The sequence below is a fragment of the Amaranthus tricolor genome, chromosome 8, assembly GCF_026212465.1.
Source record: "Amaranthus tricolor cultivar Red isolate AtriRed21 chromosome 8, ASM2621246v1, whole genome shotgun sequence".
Lineage (NCBI taxonomy): Eukaryota > Viridiplantae > Streptophyta > Magnoliopsida > Caryophyllales > Amaranthaceae > Amaranthus > Amaranthus tricolor.
The window spans coordinates 30,007,937-30,013,936 of record NC_080054.1 but is presented as its reverse complement, the minus strand read 5'-3'; positions in this window follow the sequence as shown (position 1 = coordinate 30,013,936).

Here is a 6,000-nt window from a genome sequence, read left to right as displayed (position 1 = left end):
GGTTTGACCAATTGAAATCACTCATTGATAAATTAGCTAGCTATTTAAGCAAGTTGTAAAACGGGGTTGTTTTGTTAAATTAGTTGTTTCTTGTACACAGTTTTTAAGAAAGTCGTGGATCTTTTGCAAAAGTTAATAAAATGCAATTTATAACAACTTTATCAAGGAACCAACTCAACCAAAAGCTTAATCTGATGATTAAGACTTCAGGATTTGCTATATACTCTAATATGTCCCCTCACACGAGTGCTCATTGAGCTAGAAGTGTGGATGCGCATAGGTGCTGAATATCCCACTTTAAATGAGAGGTGGTTGAGATTCGAATCCGTGACCTCTTGTCACGTTGGCTCTTGTACCATGTCAAGGATTTGACTCAAACAAAAGGTTAAGTTGATGGTTAAGGCTCAGAATATATTATATACTTTAACAAAATATTCGTTTTTTAGACTTAAAAGTCAATGGTTTAAAAAATATTTAGCAAATACGTTATTTTTAGCTATTTAACCAATTAAGATTCCAAATGCTCTTAAAAGAGCATGGTAAGGTTGATTAAAGTTAGGCTAGTGACTTTGTCATCACATGAATTATATACAAAGTATTTCATTATAGTTCAACTGTTTTACTAATGTCTATATTTAGGACATCATATATATGATGATATAAAAATTTAAAACTAATTAAGAGTTAATTAATATAGAATTTAAGGATAATAATTATAATTAACTCCGATAATGACGAGAAACGAGCAACTAGGAGACCAAAAACATCGGCATGATAAGATTTGTTATGTAGAGATTAGATTAAAGTGGGATTAGGTGATATTCTATTAATCAAATTAAGAATTACATCATTAAATCATTATAATACAAAGTTTCTAATGCTTGGCCGGTGTCTAACCTTATTATAAAGATTTATATTAATTAAAATACTGACCGGCAATTAACTTTAATCTTTGTATGCAAAATTGTATAAGAGTTTTTTTAGTTGTAGGGCTGGTTAAAAAAAAGGCGAATTATGTAAAAAATTAAAAATAAAACTAAAAAATTACTGATTTAAAGATACATCATAAGTGTCTTTAATTTGTGATTGATTTTAAAATTCAACTACATATCATAATGCATTGCTCAAATGCCATTATTATTCACTACATTTGATTATAAAAGAGCATTTAAATGAACAATTTATTTCCCTTCAATTATGCAATACACACATTATAACAAAGATTATAGTGAAAGCAAATTGAACAATAAGGTTCATATTTCATATGCAAAATCCACTTCATTTCGTCATCTTCATATCTTATTTATCTCATTCATAAAAGTTATGATCAGAATGGAAAGGGGAAAATTAGACGACAGAGCATACTCTTGTGATAGAAGATTACGATCATTGAGACTCTCAGCTAGGGAAAACTTATAAATAAAAATAAAAAACAGCACAAGACATGACACATAACAAGATAAAACAGGCCAAAAAATATTAAAATTTAAAAATATATAAAAACAATCATAAAGTTACAAAATCCACTCCATATAATATAGTCCTATTAAAAGGAAAAGCAAGATTATGTAGTGAACTTTCTTTTTAGGAGTCACAATTTCTCATCATTATTATTATTATTATTATGACTAATAAAAAGAAACCTATGCAAGTTCTTGGCCACAAATATAATTGTTAACTTACTCCTAAAGCTTCCACAAAAGAATAAGTGGCGTAATCAATTTTGACTTAACCTTAATGTTTGACTTTTTACATTTACAAGATAATTTACTTAATAATAATTAGATCCAATTTCGGTGCCAATAAAATTGTTCTTCTCCTTGGTAGTAGAATAATTAATAATACTTTATTTAACTTTTGTTTGTCCATTTTAAAATTTTTTATTTTAAAAGAGAGAAATTTAAACAATATTTTTAAGAAATTGTTAAAGATAAAATATATTAATATGTAATTTTAATAGATTCGTTATCTTTAGAGATAATGAGATTTAAAATTAGATTTGAAAATTCTATAAAAAGTGAAGTGGAAAAAAAATTAGCTGAGAGAGCATATGATATAGTTTATTTGATTAATTAGAATATATAGCCGACTTTCAACCGTAATATGTTTGTATACTTATGATTATTTGTTGTTTTAACTCTTGGAAAAGTGCTATTATTATATACAATTATGCTTGAAAATTATATTATTGGCGGTATTATTTTAATTTAAATAGATGCTTATGATAGCGACGAATATAACTACTTAAACAAGGTTTCAAATATTGCTTACAAGAGTTGCTGAAATGAACGTAATAGGTTGGAAAGAGAGATTTTGAAATTTCTTTTAATTGTATATAAGATTAGAGAATTCCTAGGGATAATAGCAAATTTATCTTGCCGTTAAATAAGTTTATCTATAATTTTTAAGTCATTTTATAAAATCAAAATATGTATTTTGAATGTCTTATAATTAAATCAGAAAATAGTTTTGTTTCAATATTTGAATTTCTTGTAAACGAAATTGTTGAATGTCTTATAACTCATACCATTTATTACGAACTAGTTTCAGTATTGAACCTCATGATTACCTTTTCAGCCCTTCGATCTCTTTCATATTTACGTTGTCAAGAGACGTTTCTCCTTGGATTGATTGGTCATTGAATGTATCAAACTTATTTTTTAGTATGCATTTTTCATCATGTCTTCTATATCCGATTTATAGAATAGTTGTCGATACTGCGTATATTGAGTTAAACTAAATTTAAAAGCACTATAAAAGTTATTAATGTTAAATTGAAATACAAAAATTAACTTAATTACAACGTTAAATGGAGTTAAACTAAAATAAAAGCGGATTCGGATTATACATCTATAATTTTTTTTAAGAAAAAGTGCAAAGTCATAAAATAAATGTTGCAGTTGGGGAAGTTTTGCATGCTTCCCTCCAGATGTTAACTGAACACAACATCTAATTGTGCACAAAGAGAAGTCATAAATTTATAGTCGTCACTGAACAAAACAACTACAAAAGGCTAATCTATTGTTTCGAGACCTCCAAAAGTTACAATTTTCATTTATACATTTTTTGTTTGTAATTTTTATTAATTAAATATTAAATTTGTTCAGATACACTTGCAACTAATTATAAAGTATTTTATAGAAAAATATTACTATTAATTATAAGTATAATAAAATGAAAAAAGTATATATATAATATTCAGATAATCATACCTAAATTCCTTTAAAATGTAGTATGTTTACTTTTGTGTATGATTTGTTTTTAAGTAATCTTGATTAAATTCAATTTGTTTTTCTTTCATAGGAAAAAATATCATTCATTGAAAGCTATTAACAATATATAATACAATTTTAATATAAAGATATAGGTCCATTAATAATATATGAAATATAAAGATTATATTCAATTCACTTTATACTATACTCCATGTTAAGTACAAGTTAATTATAGGGACTCAACAAACTTTAATTTAGTACAGATTATAAAACAATATTTGCAATTTGCAAAAATATATATTAATAATACTCGCTTCAGTTCTTTTTACTTGTCCCATTTTCTTATTGGGAAAGTTTACTTTATTTGTCTCAAATCTATTTTAAGATCAATATTTATAGGTGGTCCCTTTATTTTCTTAATATTAAAAATACCTAATATTACACATAGGTCTACCGTATTAGATGTTCTCCTCTAATTCTTAATATTAAAAACACCCAATATTGCATATTAGTATACTATTTTAGGTGATCCCCTTATTTTCTTAATATTTGTGTCGAAATCAAATGGGACAACTAAATTGAATTGGAGGGAGTATGGGTGCATTTCACTTATTTTGTTATATTTTTTCTTAAAATTTTACATTAAAGGAAATAATGTAGTAAAATAAGTGGTACGAAGGATTTATAAGGTTTTGGCAAAGGTAAATTAGTTAGGAAATTTGATTTTCATTGATGAAAATAAAATTAAATAAAAAATAAGTGTATACTCGAGACAATCTGGATCATAGAATTTTAGTTAAATATGTCAGTTGAATTGAATTTTATCGATTGGTTATAACACAATTTGTTAATTAACAAACATTATCACTTTTATATGAAACTGTCTAGTTTTCCTAAATATATTGGTTCAAATGCATATTTTAGGGGATTATCGACTCAAATAAGAAAACAAGACTAGAAATAAAGATGGTAAGTAAAACATATTAATGTACATCTTTAAAATTTTACCAATTTTTTTAAAATAGAGTCGAATCCGTCCGTCAGATATAGAGCGGGTCAAATTCACTTTGATTTACAAGTCACGTCAAATTTTAAAAGGTTAACATAGAAGTAGTAGGGCAAAAAAACCGAAAGAAAATAAAAATAAAGAAGCTTCACTTTTGACAGACACTTTTCGATAAGACGATTTCAAAACAAGAAATTCACATTCAAAAGATTTATAATTGGACTTTTTAATTCATATTGTATAGGTTTTAGTTCAAATTGAATATGTTAATACTTAAATTATGATATATAATTTGACAATAATGTTTTATAATCTAACTCAATTTTAAACTTCTAATCTTCAATTATCGTTTTAAAAATAAGCATTCAAATTGCATAGATATATTGTATAGTATTTAATTCAAATTTAATATATTAATAGTTTTTAACACTATTATTGATAGTTTTAATAACCATTTATTTGTTATTTGAAATTCATCTATAGAATAATAGAATAATACCATTTTATATAACTTCGTTCTAAAAATTGTAAAACAGAACCATATTTAGGTAGAAATTGATCAGTTTGACATCAAAATTAATCACTTATAGGTTCAAATTGAAATTTTTTACTTTAATTGATATGTTTAAGTATTACTTTACGTTGAAATTGATGCTTTTAAGGTCAAAATTGATAAATGCTTAGAAAATGAAAAAAACAAGAGAAAAAGTGTGATGTTATTACACGCGCGAATTAAGCCGGCCCACTCTTAGTCTTAATTTTAGACAGTCTCAGCCAAATTTGGTGATTGTCAATTAATTTTTTCAATTATAAGTTAGACCGATAAAATGGAAGATTTAAAGGACAAAAACAAGGAGAATTATATTCAAAATCTTACCGAAAAAATAGTATCCGCTCCGCTCCGACTACAAAAAGTTCCATTTTTCATGCATAAGAGAAAATTAAATATGTGATAAAACTTGATTTATATGGACTTATCTACTTCCCATATAAACATGTAAATTTGTTATTGTCCCATTTAAATTCATCGATAACTCTTAATTTGTATTTATTCTTAATCTATAAATTATAACACAGTCAAGTGGGATATTATTTAGTTCGTTCTCAATGAAAATATTATAATATTAATTTTTTTATAATGTAACCATATTTGTATGTATTCTTAGTTATTTGTACGTATTCTATTTATCGCTCTCTACCTCCTTCCTTACTTTTATCTTCATTTTTAGTTATTTGTACGTATTCTATTTATTCTATTTGTAAGTTGTAGATTTCTCTCTCTTTGAAGATCTTTCTCGAGACGAAGGATTCTTTAATCACACCCTCCTCTATGAGTATGAGCTGCCGTCTTTCTTCCCTCCCCAGACCCTGACCATAATTTTCTATAAATATGATACATTAAATACCATGATAATGATGATAATTTTTAACCATACTAAATTAGATACATTTAGTATAAAAATAATACAAATGAAAGAGTTGAAACAATAATATTTGCAAATGTTATGACAGGAGTTTCAAACAAATGAAATCTAGTCTAGATAAAAAGTAAAATCGAGATTTTTTTCTACTACATCATACATGACAATGGGTGTTTGAATTGATCGGAAATATTTTTCTTTAAAAATAACTATCCATGAGAACTGATTTTCATTCGAATAATAATGAATGATAATTAATTTTCTTTATTTAATTTGACAGAAAATTTTGAGAAAATATACTCCCTCCAATTCAGCACTAACGTTCCATTTGCTTTTTGAATACTGTTCATCTCTTACT